The 18,906-nt window shown below is 41.8% G+C and overlaps 1 long non-coding RNA gene across 1 annotated transcript in view; it reads left to right on the top strand.

Moving 5' to 3' along the window:
- The first annotated feature begins 7,451 nt into the window (after positions 1–7,451).
- LOC307216487 overlaps positions 7,452–18,906 on the top strand; it is a 302,624-nt gene continuing 291,169 nt past the window's right edge. Inside the window, exon 1 of the long non-coding RNA XR_013839122.1 lies at positions 7,452–7,501. This is a non-coding gene — a long non-coding RNA (uncharacterized lncRNA). The remainder of the gene's footprint in view (positions 7,502–18,906) is intronic.

Below are 18,906 nucleotides of genomic sequence, written 5' to 3' on the forward strand. Positions count from 1 at the left end.
ATCTATGGGTCTATCAGCCCTACGAACTGATTCACACTTCCTACAGTACACACGCCATGATGTGGCGTCACCTCATGCCTCCAGGTGACAACCCTACCATATAATTAGGAGATCTGTGTATTTGTAAGCATGTGCTGGATTTGTACTAGGAAACCACATAGTAACAGATACATCTCCTGCAGCAAACACAGCTGCACCTTCCATGCAGAGCATAAATCAGCCCTATTGCACATGATGTCCTGTTTCCCCCAGACATCCCATCTCAAAGAGAAATAGCATCGCTCTGCTTCAATGTTAATTGAATATACATTTTGGTCCTGAGGGCATCTTCCCTCTCAAGGTGTTCTGTCCATGTGTGGTCTCATTTAAAAGTTGTCCATCAAGTCGTTTCCGAGCCCGAGACTGAGAGGTCTCACTGGTTGTCCTTTGCATTGAATGCACTCATGTTAAAGATTTGAAAAAAATCAATGAAACCTTACAATATGAAAATGGAATAAGTCAAAAGGTTGAAGTTAAAAATATTTCTCTCCATACTTTTTTTTTTAAAAAAAATAGTAATTTGAGTTGTCATTTCATTCACATTGATGATAGCTTTGAAACAAAACAGAACATATCTATTTCATATCCCAGATCCTAATAAAACAGGTAATGATGGAAACATCCATAGTCCATTGCAAGTGAAATATTAAGAACTTGTTATTCTGAAATATGAATACTCTGACTAAAAAGAGCAAACTGGTTCCCTGACATGTCCCATCTTGCATTCATTTTAATCTGTTCATTCTGTGAAAGGCTGAGTGAGAATTTACACACACACATACAGAGAGAGCATTTTTTGTAAAGGAGCAATCCCCCCCCCTTCTAAATTATGTATTCTTTACTTATTAATCAGTGCCACAATTTCCTCTGACATTTAACGCAGACATACATTATTTTCATTCATTCCACAAGCTAGTAATTCACTGTATCACTATACACATGGCAAAGATATTGCAAAAGTAAATAAATGTAGGCATATCAGGTTTAACAGCCTCTCTGAGAATAATATCTTCTTCTTTTTAATGTGGTGTAACTCGCAATCAAACTGAATGTCATCACAGCTTCAGAGAGAATGGGCAAGTCTTCATATAAGGTTTTGTTGTTTTTTTTACACATACACACACAGCCCCCCCTCCAAATCCTGGCATTTGTGCAAAAAGAAGAAGACGGTTCTTATGAGATCCACTGAGATTAGCAGCATTGGATTCCATGGATCCCCAGCAGGGCCAGGCTATGCTGAGGATCATGGTTTACCAAGAGTGCTAGACTGTGCACTGGCAGCCACAAACCAGTAGCAGCTATAATCCTCAGCAGTAAAAAACACACCAGGTGAAGTGTAGGTGAGTTCACACAATGCAAGACACAGTGATAACAGCAAGAACTTTTATTGAACTAACAGAACAGGACAATGGGCAAAGCGCTTGCTTGTATATATTTCTGAAGGCCTGGGCCACTCCCACTCCCAGTGTGATTGGCTGTCTAAACTTCCAAGCTGCGAATCATGACTCAGAGTTGAAGGGCCAATGGCAGAGGCCCAAATCCTGAAATGTTCTGTGAATGGATATTAGGTATCGAATCAGAACACAGGGGCTCAGATTCCTTAGTTCAGACTCAAGCTCAGGCAAACAGAGACCACTGAATACATAACACCAGGTATGTAGCAGGACCTCAGCATCAGCTGCCATCAGCTGGCAGAGAAGAGGCTTAGAACATGAAAACATAAGAGCCTGCTGGACCAGGCCATGGGAGCATGACTGGGCAGAAGGGGAGCCCATCTGGCTGCATGCCTGGGGGCCCTGCCTTGCTCAGGTCCTTCCTTGCACACTGGTGGGGCTGTGGCATGGTCGGTCCAAGACGTTTTGGCACCTGAGGTGAGCCACAAAATGGACCTCCCTCCCCCCCTTTCAGCCAGGGAAGAAAGGGTTAGCTGAAGATCTACATCAGGAAGGGTCATCAAGTAGCACCCCCCCCTTTACATTTCTCATTGCTGTTTCCCGGGCTTTTCAGGCTATTTCTGTATGGCCTCATGACTGGGGGCTCAAGGATTCTCCCCTGTGCCTGTCAACATCTAACCTAGATTGCCATGGTGATGCCAGTTGCTCCTGTGTTCTGTATTTTGCACTGCTGCTCTGTGAATTCCTGCTCTGCGGGCTCAGCTGCTATTGCTGCTTCTCCCCTGGGCTCAGGGTCTGCTGTGGCTTTGTGCTAGCCGCACTTGTACCAGCTCCTTGTGCATAGGATTGCTCTGCAAAACTGCAGAAAGAGGGGTGCAACTCACAACTGTGTTTACGTTCTTGCTTTTCACTTAAAATAGCAGGGCTAATTTTTATTAAATAAATATACTAATTGGCCCTTGCAAACGCCAGTTTCAACAACAATATTTAATGCAGAATAATAAGCTGTGTTACAAGCAACAGCTTTGCAGACCCTTTGATTGTAAATAAGAGATTAGTTTCAAATTCAGATGTGCTGCACAGGTTGGCATAATTTCAGGTACCAGTCGATTTAGGATGCTTGCCAAGCTGTGGGAAGTGCAGGTATATTTATATCACACCGGGGTGGTTCCTCCCCCCCCTCTCCTGTGTTCAGTCTGAATATTTGCCTTCATAAATTATCACAGGAAAACAGTAAACAAAAAAGGGTAGTTTTGGTTTCGTGATGCTTGCCAAACCATAATCTTCACTACTCGCAGCGGTTGTGATCAAGCAAGATTGTTTTAGTCACCCAGTACGACAGAATTTGAAGGTCTAAGAAGGACCTGAAAGGCCATTAAGGGAGTAAAACTTAATAGGTACCTTGTCTTGTAAAGGAAACTAGAGATGACATTTGCCACTGCAAACGCTGGATTTAGGGATGTGGCTGCGAGGCAGATCCTCTCTAGCTTTAGTTCACATTGGCAAGCCTGGGTGCACACAGACTCAGATAGGTATTGTTCAGTCACTGTCAGGCTCCATGTGCTGTGTCACCCACTACATCAATCACAACATCAAGGGTGTTACCCTAATGCTTCTGTCTTCTCAGCTACAATTTCAATGTGTTTATCTGCCTTTGTTTTCATTACATTCAGGTTAGTTGCTGATCTTTTAACAGAGGCACAGCTGAGCTGAGCAATTTGATGGGTTGGTTTTGTATTAATCTGATTAAACTGAATGCAGGGTTTTTTTTCCATTGCTAATTATTTTTATTAGAAGAAAGATGGCTGGCACCAGGCGGCAGGCCTTGGCAGGCTGCAGGCCTGGTCGTCCTCTTTTATACCTGCTGGGATTGACAAGGCATCTGACCCTCACCTGAATCTCATAGCTCTCCTGTACCTGCCTCTGATTAGTTATCATTTAACTCTTGGGAGAAATAATTAGCATCAGACGTCATGTGCATGGAAGTTGCCGAACCAATTAACCAACTAGAAGGATTACTGTTAATAGCACCAGTTTTCCTATAAATTGATATTGCTGGATAGTTTTGATGAACTGCAAAAGCATTTTTAGTTTGCTTTCTGTTGCCACCCTGGAATTTTTCTTTATTAGTGCCACTTTGTTTTGTACGGTTCTTGTAAATGAAGGGAAACAACTTTTCTGCTTGTATATGTTGATAATATAATTTTGGTTACTGAGGACAAACAAGATTGTACAAAAACAAGATTGGGTGTAGGCCTGGCCAGGACATAGGCGCCCTGACTGTGACAAAGGTGACCTGTGTGCTTGCTTGCTTGCTTGCTTGCTTAACAGTTGTTGGGAACTTCAAGGTCCCTGCTCTCCTTTCTTATGGTCTTTGTACTGGATCTGGAGACTCCAATAGAGAGCATTCCATGTCAAGAATGAGGGCAAGTGGGCACTCTATCAAATGATAGGGCAGGAGTTACATGGAGCAGGGCCTTTTCACTGGTGGTGCCTATTGTATGCGTCACTCTTCCCAGACCTACTCTCTTTTGGCCTATGTTTTGGAGCTTTATAATTTAGGAAGACTTTGGAAGAACTGGTTGACAAGTCTTATCAGTTGCTGACGCATGAGCGGATTTTATTTGCTGCTATTCTGTGCTTCTGGTGCACCAGGGTTTACACCAGCATAATAGAGTTGGCCAGGATGCCAGAAGGGATACAGTTTACCAACTTTCTCCATTATCTGCACAGCAGGGGTTGTTCAGTCAACTATGCAAAGGCTGAGCTGAAGCATTCTCTGCTGGTTACCTGCTTTCAGCAATAGGAGTCGCTGTTTGGTAGTACCCAATTAGTTAGCTGTCAGATTCTAGAGCTCCCTATTGGTGGCTCTTAGGTAATTCACAAAATACAGAGTCCATTCATAAAACACAGTGTTCATTCATAAAGCAGTAACATAAATCTCCATTGCTACATATTGGGTGTATATTTCAGTGGTTGAACGTACAAGTTTATGGCCATGCTGTAGTGTAGAGCTTATGCGACTGTGAATAAAAGCTGGCTGGGCTCATTGTCTCTGGGTTTGGGGGGGAGGTGACAAAACTGATTTCCAATAAGTGCCCCCCCCCCTTTATTTCCATAACAAGTCCTTGAGTCTGTATTCTGAATGGTGACACCAGGGACCTAGAAGCTGCAGGGCTTGTCAGTCCAACCCCTGCACAGTCTCATCAGGGCTGACCTTAAGGCAATTTCAGCAATTAGGCCAACTTGGGCCCTGCGGGCCACTCCTAAGAGGGCCCTTGCACCAGGGAAATCTAGATGGATTTTATTTATATCTATAAGATTTTGCAGGCTTTGGCTGTGAACTGGGGCCCTACAAAAAAAAAATTCAAGTTGCACCCCACCACTTCAGATTGGGCCCCACTGGCTAGCCCTGAGTATAATAGTTGCTGGGCCTGAGTTGCCCTGCCCTTGCATGAAGTCGTGGTTTTACTATTTTGGGAGAGGGGAGACTGTAGCCCTGGGGAGCAGGCAGGCTGGCGAGGCGCCCTAGATTTAGAGGTCTGAGTTGTCCTGCCCTCACATGAAGTATTGGGTTTGCAATTTTGGGAGAGGGGAGACTTCCCACTGGGGAGCGGGTGGGCTGGATTTAGAGGCCCTAGGCTTCAGCCTACTTAGCCTATACATAAATCTGGCACTGTCCAGAACAGTGTGGGAAGTGGTCTGGGGGCTTCAGGGGAAAGATCAATGTGCAGATAACATTTCTCCCCCTCTTTCCCACTAATAGGACTATCCTGAGGGGCTCCTACCACAAATGGGAGCAAACTCTGGCTCTACACCCTTGTGTGTAAGTTAGGACGAGATGAGATATGGTCAGCTGACTGAGGCCATCATGTGATACTTCATGGTGGAGCAGGCGTGTGAACTTGGCTAGGTCGATTTCTCTTTATATTTGCAACACAAAGTAGACAAGAAGCACTGGTGCAGCCTTACTATTCATCTGACAGAGGACCATGTTAACCTAAACTTGCCCTGCCTGGAAGCTCTGCCCCTAATTCCAGCTGTTTGGGGTGGGATTAAGATTAAGATTACCCCGCCTCTATTCTGAATATGATCAGAGGCACTCTTTGTTATTCATTCTCATACAGATAACCCCCATTTGTATGGGAATTGCTTTCCAGGTCATCATGCATGCCAGCAGAACGCGGGGGGGGGGGGCAAAAATAGTGCACACATCAGTGGTCATATGCCAATTGAACACACACAAAGTGGTTGGTACCTGTATTCTGTGGCTGAATGGTTCACACTCGTTCTTAAGAGTCAGCACCCCACAAATACTTTGTATCAAACAAAATTATACTTTCAGGGTTTGTTTCTGAAGCCCATCAGGATAGTGTGATTGCTTGTGACATTCCATGGTAAATGCAAGCCATGAAGACAGGCTTGTGGTGAGATCATAAAATGTGTTTTGTCACTTGCTGATTGCATGTGATGACTCACCCCATCGATACCTTGCATGTGTGAAACTGCCATCACGGATCACCAGGGAAAGAACTTTCATATCTCCTGATATCACATCAAAAACAATCTGTTTCAACAGAGGTGGTTCTCACATTAAACCGTGAACCACCCAAGTGATGAGAGATTGAGTGATACAAATGCATGTGTGAATCAGCCCTTAGAGAGCTTTCTCTCTTCTGGGCTGCATTCATTTCACCAAAACACAAACCAAACCACTCACAGAAAACAAAAGTATAAAGACATCACCATGAAAAAGATTCCATCCTTTTCTTTCACAGCACTGACCTCTGCCATAATGACTGATATTCAGATGCTACTGAAACCTTTTAACTCATCTAACCTCTGGGCAGGTTAGCCATCTGTCACCTGGAGATGAAACATACAACTGCCACCTTGTTAACCAGGACTGATGAGTTTCTCAGCAGCACTTTTAGATGTTTCAAAGACCTACATTTATTTTCGGCTGTAACTGGATATCTTGTTTTAGGATTTGGCCAAGCAAGAAGCCAATCACTTGTGAAGGTTACTGAGCACCTGAACTCCCAGCAATTTTAATAAGCTTTGAAAGCACTTGGCAAATTCTCTCTAATAATCTGCCATTCAGCATCAAGCAGAACTGGGCCTTGTCTACAGAATTAATCTTTGTAGCTATGCTCAAACAGGGCAACAATATCTATGTCCCAGAAATACTTTAAAGGAAAGGGTTGTCAGTATCAAATAGTTTCACTGTTTGATGGTGCTGCCTGTAGCTGTTGGCCCATTAAGCTATTTCATTGTGATTCTGTGTAAGTTATTTTTAAATGCAAGTTAGGGAAAGCCATACATTTGTCTCCAGAGTTCCCAGAAGATTAAATTCTGTCCATGATGGCTGTATTTTATTGAATTTAATGAATTTAATGAACCAGAATCTCACCTCCTACAGACAGATAGATAAGATAAATATGTTTTTATAACAGAAAAACAAAAACATAATTCTTCTAATTATACATAAAGTAATTTTATGTTCAAATGGCCTCAAAGAGTGACTGAAGCTTGTTCTGCTAACTCCATGCCATGTGAATTCTTCTCAGCTAGAAACTCAGCACGGTGATGGATACATTTCAGAAAGCCTGGATAAGTATGGCTTTTTAAACTACTGCACTTAAAGGCTGGGTGTCATATTTAGTGAGCTGCAAAATTGTTCTGGGTTCTAAAGGCTGCTGCTTAATCTGCCAAATCCTTCTCCCAATGTCAATACGCTTACTGGTACAGCCTCCATTAGCTTGCCTCACCTGTACAACAGGCCATGTGACATGGTTGCATTGTCCCCTTCACTTCAACACTGAGAACATCAAACTAGTTCTGTAAGCAGACACATCATTAATTTCCACATAACCACAAGGGTTTGAATGAACAGGAAAGAAGATATTAAAATGCCTTAGTATATTAAAACAAAATATACTAATCTGTACGTTTCCAAGCACAATTCAAAGTTTTGGTGCTGACCTTTAAAGCCCTAAACGGCCTTAGCCCAGTATACCTGAAGGAGCATCTCCACCCCCATCGTTCTGCCTGGACACTGAGGTCCAGTGCCGAGGGCCTTCTGGGTGGTTCCCTCGCTGCGAGAAGCCAACTTACAGGGAACCAGGCAGAGGGCCTTCTCGGTAGTGGCGCCCGCCCTGTTTAACACACTCCCACCAGATGTCAAAGAGAACAACAACTACCAGACTTTTAGAAGACATCTGAAGGCAGCCTTCTTTAGGGAAGTTTTTAATGTCTGATGTTTTAATGTGTTTTTAACCTTCTGTTGGAAGCTGCCCAGAGTGGCTGGGGAAACCCAGCCAGTTGGGCAGGGTATAAATAATAGATTATTATTATTATTATTATTATTATTATTATTATTATTATTACTGACATGCCAATTATAAATGAAGGTCATTCTATTTGAGTTTGGATTTCTATGCAAACAGTACTTATCCATGATTCAGTACTCACTAGGGACTTGCAAGATCCACTGAAGGAATTCCAATGGTCATTTTTATTTTCTCCCCATCATCACCACCACCACATCCCCAGCAATCAGTCCTTATTACCCAAACTGGAATTCAGTTAGTTTCTTCCACATAAGCTCCTCTCCACTTGGTTTTCAAGTGGTTGCAGTTGCAATGCCTAATGGGTTCTTTAGTCCTAAGGCCTCTCGTGGTAAACTCATCACATAATCAGTTAAAATTTGAAGGTATAGCGTAACAGGAATGAATTCAGCAATGATTCCATAGATTCACAGGGAAATACTGCTAATGATCTCACTTGCTGTAGCCTGTCCCAAAAGATATGTTCAAAGATGTTTTACTATGCTCTCAGGGGACCATTTAATGAGTAATGCATTTGGTACCTATGGGCAAAGAGAACACTGATTTACAACCATTTAGTGCACCAGATGCCAAAAGAATAAATGTCTGTGTTATAACCATTTTATCTGCAACTAATAAAAATATGTGCCCCTTGTATTCAGGGCCACAGCTGTTTGGCCGTACAACTTATATTTCTCTGTTATAGGAAATAATCATTCAAGAGGATGATTTGTAGACACAGATATGAGCTGTATTTGTTTGGTTTTTTTAGTCCCTTGAGTTTGAGAGGGGGGGAGAGAGAATTAATAGTTATGATGAATTCAGCATTTAAATACATGGGGAAACTGGGGGGCGGGAACCAACACTCCACACTTTTTTCCCCACTGAGGGCTCATTTACACAACTAGTTATGGTAGTACATATCAAAGATGGCATACATCATCTGATACTTTTGTGATAAATATTGCATTCATGATTAAACACTTTCCTGGGACATATGAAATGGCTGTCACAGCTAATGAAATGTGTCTAGTGGCTTCATACATTCCAAATTAAAATTCAGGTATTTGGAGTTCAAAATCTAGTTATTTAACATGCTGATATTAATGCTTTCCACAGCCTAGTTCACAGATTATGTGTGGACGCTAAAGAATGTGCATGTTTTTAAATATAAGCTATATAGTAACCTCATATTGGGGAACAAAAAAAATTAAGGAATGGTTCATTTAATATCTTAATTTAGCAAGGCAGGTCCAGTGGATTTAAATCTGTGTACTTTTGGCAGAAGTCCACCTTATTAACGCAAGAGTGAATAAACCAATATTATTATTATTTTAAAGCACACATACGACACTCGAGGGAATCTAAACTTTATTGTTAATTTGATGGAGTGCTAATAGGCCTTCCATGTGTCACTGGTTTCTCATAGCAGTTGCTTTAAATGCTTGTTTCTTGTTGGGTCAACAAAAGAATAGTCTCATATTATAGGAAAGAGCTCCGTATTAGAGGGAGTCTTTGAAACAGACATACACGGCCTTGGAAAGGTTCGACATGCTGGCCCTTCCCTTCACCAGAAAGTCAAAGAACTCCTTAAGCCATTCAAGGGAGTGGGGAGGAAATCAGCTTCCCTAACTAATCTATCATAAAAAGATATCTATTATTTTTGAATGATGCAGCCCGAGAAACTTTCCATTGACCTCTAAAGCAGAGAGGCTGCAATGTAGCTCTTACCTCGTTTAACTTTAGTGACACTCTGCTGAAATCAGAGTAGGCTAGTGAATACAGAGAGATTAAGTGCAGAATGGCCTGCAAGGTGAATGGAATCGGGATCTAAGGAGTGCTGTTTAAGGAGCATTATAGAAAGTAGGGAGAGAAACTTCAAAATGCCTCCGTCTTAAGTTGCCATGTTTTATTTTGTCTTTCTCATCCAGGCATCATTAATCTCCAAAGGACAACACCATTATTTTTGACCTTTTACTGTTGAGGCCATAAGGTTAGGAGGCTTGCTCTAGTAATTACCAATCAGTCTGACAAAGTAACCTTAATTAGTGCAACTTTTTTCATATCACATGTAGGAAAGAGGAATAAGCGAGAACACATGTTATTATGATTTAACACCTTGCTCACATCTCATGTATATTCTTTGTCTTCTGCTGTCACCAATGTAATTAGGGAGCAGAGATGCAATGAATCCTGATTTTGTCAATATCTGCCTGGTTCTCTCTGTTTCTGTGTAGCAGCAAAGGAAGCTAGTATTGAAAGGCTCCCTACTACTTTCTACTTCATAGCAAATATCCATGAAATGACTTTTTAAAAATGTGTATATCCTCTAAAAGTTAATGTATGGAAAGAGTAAATGAATTAAGATGTCAATGTAATTAAAACCAGACAGCTTTTTCTAAAAGGCACAATAAAAAAATAAATCAGATTGGCAACGAGCAGGATTAATATACAGTAAAAGCTGGGCAGAAAGAGAATGCCTTAACCTAAGAGACATCAGAGATGGAGCCAAATAGAGTTATTTGTGACCATCAACAAGCATAGATAGGAGTGATCCAGCACTAAGATTGCCATATTTCAAAAAGTAAAATTCCTGACACCCGCAAAACACCAAAATTGTTGACCTTTTTAGAAACCCACCAAAATTGTTCAACTTTTTTGGGGAAACCTCACCCAAAAATTGTGATTTTAAGCTTTTTGAGCTGTTTCTGCTGCTTTTTCCATCGTGTTGCCATACATCCAGGTTTTCCCTGACATTTTGCCAATTCGGCAAAATTCCCCCCGATGCCATTTTTACACAGAAAAACCAAGACAAGTCAGGAATTTTCCTGATGTATGGCAAGCCTAGCCAGCAGACATAGTGTACTTGAACTTACAAAAAGCTTTGGGCAAAGTACCTCACCAAAGACTCCTGGGTAATCTTTGCAGTTATGGAATAAGGAGAGAGGCCCTCTTGTGGATCAGAAATTGGTTAAACAGCAGTAAACAGGAAATAGGGAAAAAAATGGAAAACTCTCAGAATGGAGGGATGCAGAAAGTAGAACCCACAGGGAACAGTATTGGGATTTGTACTTTTTAACTTACTCATAAATGATCTAGAGTTAGGAGTGAGCAGGTGAGGTGGCCAAGTTTGATGATGATACCATGGTAAATTCCTCAGGGTCGATAAACAAAGAGAAATTGTGAAGAGCTCCAAAAGAACCTCTCCTAGCTCAGTGAACAGACTTTAAAATGACAATTTCAATTCAATGTAAAAAAGAGTAAAGTGATAAATGCGAGGGCAAAAAGACCAAAACAAAAACCAGTTTCACATATATGCTCATGGGGTCTGAGCTGATGGTTAGTGACCAGGAATGAGACCTTGGGGTCCTAATAGACAGCTCAATGAAAATATGTCAACGCCGTGTGTGGAAGCCAGGAGAAAGGCAAATTCCATGCTAAGGATCATTAGGAAAGGAACTGAAAATAAAACTACAGCTATCATAATGTCATGATACAAATCTATGGAATATGGTGTACAGTTCTGGTCACTTCAAAAAAGATATAGTAGAGCTAGAAAGGTTCAGAAGATGGTAACCAAAATGGCCAAGGGGGTGAAGCAATTCTCCTATGAGAGACTTTTGTTTGGATAAAAGGCGAGGTGACATGATAAAAGTCTATAAAATTATGCCTAATATGGCAAAAGTGGATAGAGAATAGTTTTTATTCATCTCTCCGAAAACTAAAACTCTGGGATATCCCATGAAGCTGGATCTTGACAGATAAAAGAAAGCATTTCTTCATTCAGCACATACCGTGCTTTTCCGTGTATAAGACTAGGGTTTTTTTATTTAAAAAATATGTTCAAAATTGAAAGTCGTTTTATACACGGATACAATCTCCCCCCCCCCCATTTTCTCAATTTAAAGTCCCCCAAAATAGGGGGCGTCTTATACATGGGGGCATGTGATACACAAAAAATACGGTAGTTATACTATAGAACTCGCTCGCATAGAAGGCAGAGATGACCATCAACTTGGAGGGCTTTGGAAGAAGAATAGACAGATTCAAGGAGGAGCAAACTATAAATGGCTCTTGCTACAGCCAGGCCGCCCATGAGGTTGGGTGAGGCAGTCACCTCAGGTGGCAGGCTGAAGGTCAGTTGGGAAAGAAAGCAGATCTAGGTATGCCACTCACGGCCTTCTGCATTTGTGATGTTGTGTTCCTATGTATATCAACTTGCTGTATTTCTATTAAAATGTGGTCTATAACAATTTAAATATAAATAAATAATAAACTCTCTGATATATTTTTGACCGTCTTGCTGAACATTTACCCCTTTAGGGCTAACTCAAATTGGTATGGGCATGGAATAAGCAACAATTGCAGGCATAGCCAGAGACTGAATGGACTGTTTTGCATACCAACTCAAAACACACACAAAAGGAAGGAAAGCTCCAATTCAAAGTCAGTTGCTAAAACTGTAAGGGGCTGTGGAGTTATAGCAGCAGATAAACACTCAAAATAGGACCCAGCATGGCATTGGCACTGATCTTTCTATCTTATCATGCAATTTAGTCTTTGCTTTGTTCCCTTGTAGCTTTGCCTATTCAAAAGGAAATATAACCCATCAAATTTATACCGCTAACTTTTTATGTTCTTCAGAGTAAATTCAGCATCCATTGTTAGTGGCTTCAAATTCCCACATGACGTATCTTGCAACATGTGCCTGTAATTTGTAATACCTTTAATTGGTTGGTCATAATTTCTGAAGAACTTCTTCTGCCACCTGCTTTTTCTAGTGTGGGGCTTCCATATCTCTTGGGAGGGGAAAAGCTCTGTTGAGCCATTTTAGAATATAGTTCATTAATGCTGTGTACATGATGAAGAACCACTTGGGAACAATGCAATGTTGCCATTGCAGCCATTTTAGGAAATAAAAAGGGCAAAATCGAAGATGTGAGGACCATTCTGTGGGATTTACATGTCAGGTGCGATTTCAGCTGGTGTTTACTCACAACAGAGCACAAATTTTTCCTTTAATACATATATTATGATCACCTCTGTATCCATTTGGATCTACTATATGTATTGACTATTTGTTCTCTGTCTCCAGACGTGGCAATGGCTACCACTTTAGATGGCTTTAAAATGAGGCTAGGCAAATTTCTCAATGAAAATTTGAGATTAGACAAATTCATGGATAATAAGACTATCAGTGGTTATTTCTATATGTTACCTTGAGTATGAAATATCTCTTCTTAAAACCAGTTGCTGAGGAACACAAGCACAAGGATGTTTTGCTGAGGTTCTGAATGTGGGCTTCCCACTGGCATCTAGCTGGTCCCCATTGGAAACATGCAACATTAAATGGACTTTTGCTCCAAACCAGAAGGCTCTTCATATTTTTTTTAGTGTACCCCCCTCACATACAAGAGCACACTGGGATATAGCAACCACTTACTCAAGGCATAGTGCCTTCAGCATAGCAGGGATGCCAATAAGGATTGATGGGTTTATTTCCAGTTATTTGCTACATTGCCAAATGCTGCCTGGATCCAACAAATCAATGCATGGACTCTAATGTACACTGTTCTGAGAAAGATTCTCGACTGGGATACCACTTTTGTTAATAGTTATGTTATTCTTCAAATTTTAGTCCTGTTGTATTCAAGTTGAGGTAGGAGAGGACCCATAAAATCATGAGCAAATATGAGTACATCAGTATGATTTCAAATAGGCTTTTTCATGACATGCAGTCCAGGCTAGGTAAATTCAGGGTATCAGCCACACACAAGTACAGATTTTGTGCTCTGAGCTGAATGAAGCAATCTGAAAGCCACAATCTGTTTGTGTATTTAAGAAAGTCTCCTGTCCAAATGGGTCTGGGTAAAACTTCAGAAGCAAAAAATGACAGGAGCTCAAATCCCTGTTTTACAAGTAGCAAGAGCCTCATTTGCATATTTTTGTTTATTTGCATATTTAATTCAGATTGGGGAAAAAAGCTTGTGGCTTTTATTGGCATGGAATTAAGGTGGGTCTAACCTGCTTATGCCAGAAGCTACAGTAATAGAGTTGTAAATGAGAAATGGTGTAATTCTGCCTGATTAGTTATGGAATAGATTGCATCTATACAGATTAGAGATTGCTAATCCTGAAATACAGTTAGAGAGCAAGCTGTCACTTCGAAGGGAGTGACATCTTTAGCATATAATTTAGGGGTTAATGTGGTGTAAGTGTCTGCTTTGCACATTGTCGTCTAATGAAGACGGGGCGGGAATCTCTTCTCATTAGGTTAATGTGTCAACTCTGCCAGGTTACATCACCAGCCTATTTTTAAACAGATATAATTAATGTAAGCATGTAGCAATTTGTGATAATTATTGCCATTAATTCATTGGGATGCTTTCCCTGTTTCTAATCATTGTTCTGAGGCTGCCACCAAAGACTATGAAATAAGTGATGGATTTTCATAAAATACTATTTGAGTACAGAACTCAAAAGATCTGGTTTCACTCAACCATTGCAGAGGGATGAAGACTGCCAGATCAACATGTATTTAAAGAGGGGAGGAAAATGAATACTTTGGTGCTGTGATGTCTGCAATGAAGGCATCCGTAATGTTCTGTGGCTCTGTAGTTCTATGGAATAAGTATCATCCATTGGCCACAATCCAATGGCAAATTAAGCATGTTGAGCTCACTTAACTCTATGCTGGTTTATGATCAGCACATGATATGATAGCATCAAAGAGAACTGAGGCAGCTCACAGCTTCTCCAACTACTGTAAGGTAAAGGGTAAAGGGATCCCTGACCATTAGGTCCAGTCGTGACCGGTTCTGGGGTTGCGGTGCTCATCTCACTTTATTGGCCGAGGGAGCCAGGTCATGTGGCCAGCATGACTAAGCCGCTTCTGGCAAACCAGAGCAGCGCATGGAAACGCCATTTACCTTCCCATTGGAGCGGTACCTATTTATCTACTTGTACTTTGACATGCTTTCAAACTGCTAGGTTGGCAGAAGCAGGGACTGAGCAACAGGAGCTCACCCCGTCGCGAGGATTTGAACTGCTGACCTTCTGATCAGCAAGTCAGCTCACTCCATCGCAGGGATTCGAACCGCCGACCTTCTGATTGGCAAGTCCTAGGCTCTGTGGTTTAACACACAGTGCCACCCGTGTCCCTTCCTAACTACTGTAGAACCCACCAAATATTTAATTGGGCTAAAGGGCTCCTCTGTGTAGCATGAACAGTTAAAATGGCGGTTTCAGTCTGCCCAGCATTTATACTGAACTACCAGAAAAGCAGCAGTCAGGGTTCTTAGGATCAGACAGCTTCCCAAGATTGTTAGGTACTCCTGACAATGTCACTGGAATCTAGCATAACTCAGTAAAAGCTTTTTGGAGGATGTAGGAATAATTTGCATTGAAAAGCAAGTTCTGTAGATTTCAGCCGCATGACTCTTTTTCAGCATAGTTCTAACTAAGGCTGTGTACACATCCTGCATTTAAAGCACATTACTTTCCTCCAAAAATCTGTAGTTTGTTAAGGGTGCTGGGAATCATAGCTCTGTGAGGAATAAACTACTATCCCCTGGATTCTTTGGGGGCTTCAAATGTATGTTCACAGCCTTGCTTTTCAGACTCCAACACAATTACCCAAATGAAGCTTTATGGACCAGACTATTAAAATAATGGACACCTTAGTTTCTGCTAAGAACAGGAATCTTCCAATCATGCTTCTCATTCATCACAGAACCTTCATCACTATCTTGGGGTATTATGAATGCACTGACAGAAGCCCTTACCAGTTGGATGGAAAAGTAGGACGTCTTGCACGATTAGCCATTTGTTGATGCTACTGTGATGTGTTTCTTTTGTCTTCATTTCCCAGAGTTGGATGACCTGAGCTCTACTACCAGAAATAACCCATTTTGAATGGGCACTACAAGGAAGTTTTATTCTCAAAAAGGATATGGAGCCTGCCAGGATGAGCAGAACTACAAGCCGTAAGCAAAATGGTCCCCTGTTGAGAGGTGCAATCAGGGATCCAGCAAAAGAGAAAGTTTGCCCAAGATGTGTGTCAGCCTGCTGGGCAGAAAAGGAATCAACCCAAACTCCCTGGTGAGAGTCTGATAGTACAAACTCAAGAGCACCTAAAATGTATTAGTTGCCACTTAACACCATTTTCACCTTCCTGTCATGGTCACACACAATCACGACACCATGTAAGGAGCTGCTAAATCAGATCAACAATCCCTCTAACTCAGGACTGCCAAGCATAATCAAGCAGCTGCTCTCCAAAGCTTGTATGCTTCCCCAGAGCCTTTCACCAGAGATGTTAGGAACTTAACCTGGGACCTCATCAACTTAAAATACAAGCTCATCTACTGAGCTGCAGCCTCCTGCCAATGCTCATCTTTGAAGGGTTAGTGATTTGCTTGTTCTGCTGCTGGCATCAAGTGTGCATGTTCTGCTGGTTTCAGATGAATGGATCTCTGCTATTGTCTTGCACCAGTACTGCATGCTGTGGCAACCACGCATGAGGCGACTTGAAGCCATTTGCCTCAGGTAGCAGATCTGCCCCCCCCCAATCCAGCTAGGGCTTCCTGCACCACCCAGCACCATTGTCCTTGTGACTGCTGCACCCTTGAGGCTGTTGTGATGTCATGGGGGCAGACACAGGTGAGGCTACAGTTGCAGTGATGGGGCTGGTGACAGCATTGGCATGATGGCGAGGACGGGGCGAGGACCTGGATCTGCAGGGGGCCTTCAGGGCTCACTGACCACCTTGTTCATGTCGTGTTAAATGCATACACACACACACACACACACACACACACACACACACATCCAGCTGAAGAAAATGGCAGGAGAGAGGCTGTAGAAGTAGCTTTTACATGTTCTGAAGAATTACCCTGTGGGGTAGCTACCTGAATGCGCGCGCGTGCACACACACACACAGCTCTTTTCCCTCCTCAAATAATGGCAGGCAGTAATTCAACTGATGGATCTAAGAAACCAAGCTGCTTCAGCCATCCCTATCACAAAGCATGAAGCTGTCCCACAGGGATTTTGCTAAATTTAAGATGAGCAGATTCCATAGGTGGTGTGGCAAGGTTCACACATGTGATACAACAGCCAAAGGACGATTCCCAGGGCAGCAAGACAAGAAAATGTGCACACATGGGGCACCATCAGCATACATCTTCCCACACTGATGTACCTGGAGAAAAATATTTAATTGGCGAAAAGAACCAGGATAACATTCAAACTGGAGACAAGCATACCCCATCCTAGTTTTGGTATTTTTAAGTTGATGCCCTATTTTCAGAAAGAATGGTGCTAGCACATAGCAACACGAGTATAGGCAGAGATGCATTCTGTGCCTTCCAAATCAGAGCAGCTGTAGAACAAAAGCAGGATAGTTTCATTGGTAAAAACTGCAACTATAAATGCCTGGTATGCCCTCATCCTAATTATGATCCACTTTCTCCAGTTCTCTCCGGGGATGGGAGACTTGTTTGTTGCAGGAGACATATCTGTTATTAATCTTAAAGTAGCTAGTGGGATCATTTGCAATGTTCATTAACCAGTATCACCTTATGGATTACTAAACAGCATCTATGCTTTTGCTAATGAGCCCCAGTTGTGAAATATTTTACATATATTATAGCGAGACAATTAGGGAATGTCTTGCTTTTAAAGTAGATCTTAAAATAAATTGTTTCGGACATTAAGCAGATACAGAGACAGATAGCTAATATGGAAGTGGCTAACCCTCTAATGAGACATAGAATAAAGCACGTAAAAAATATGTCATTTCCTATTTTTCTTTCTAAATTCCTGTAAGCTACTATAATGGGAAACAGGGACCAGCCTGATGCTCTAAGGACACAGCTATCTTCCTGATGTATTACTCAATCACTTGGCTAGGCCTGCTGTAATATACTATGACATCATCCACTCACACTTGCTAGTTCCCAATTGGTAAATATGATCAGAGGCCTGCAGCTGATTGGTTGCCACATCGCCCACTCACTGTCTCACTCTCTATCTGTCTTCCTCTCTTGCCCCAGCATTAAATCATCACCTGGTGCTTTAATTCTTTCATGTTTCTTCAGTTTTGCCGTTAAGTCTGTGGACTGAGTGCAAGAGTCAGAATATGGATTGACTCATGATGTTTATTCTGAAGATGGTAAAGTCTCTGCACTACACAGTGACTTTACCGCCTCATATTTACGTGGGCAGGTGTTTGTGTCAAACCAGAGATTTTCACATGAGAGCGATTTCTCGGAAACACCTCCCCCGTGTAAATAAAATAAAATAAAATAAAATGAGGCAATAAGATCACAGTTGTGCAATCTTTGCCACCTCAAAGTATAATGAGGCCTGAGACAAGATTGCCAAGGATAAACACAGCAAACTGCAAGAGCTCCATTTTTATTGCTCTGAGGGCACATGAACAAGAAGCAGAACTGTTTGTCCAAGAGAGAAACACGCACAGAGAGAGAACATTTAAACATATAACATCATACTGTCAAACATATGCAGCAAAAAGTTCCATTTGCAAAATAAAGGATGTCCACATTTTACCAATTTTTGGATACTTAAATAAACAGCCATAAATATTATCATATCAAGGACTGATTATATTAAGATTTAAGATGTGGTCCTAAGGTAGGGAGGGGTGGGAAACCAAAGGCACTTTATCTATAACAGCAGGTAGGGAGAATCTAATATCAGTTATCCCTCACGGAGGGCAGATCTTTTTCTTTCTTTCTTTCTTTCTTTCTTTCTTTCTTTCTTTCTTTCTTTCTTTCTCTTTGCCCTTGGAGAGGGAGATCCCCTGTTTCTCTGGCTTCCCAGGGACCACAGCATACCCTCCAACACATTGAAAACAAAAACTGGGATGCCATCTTCTAGGACACCATCTACCTGTTTTTTCTCACAAGAGGACAGTGGCCATTTTGGATGCTGTGATCTTGCATGATTTCGCACTGCAATTTTCTCCCCTCCCCCCCAAAAATCACTTTTTCAGGTATGGCGGCCAAAAACATGCATTTTGGGCCACCGTGTGAGATTGCAGCCCCCAAAAGGAACTTTTTCAGGGGGGAATCATGGTGTAAAATCATGTGAAATCAGGACGCCCAAAATGGCTGCCATCT

The sequence above is a fragment of the Podarcis cretensis genome (genome assembly GCF_951804945.1).
Source record: "Podarcis cretensis genome assembly, chromosome: 5".
Taxonomy (NCBI): domain Eukaryota; kingdom Metazoa; phylum Chordata; class Lepidosauria; order Squamata; family Lacertidae; genus Podarcis; species Podarcis cretensis.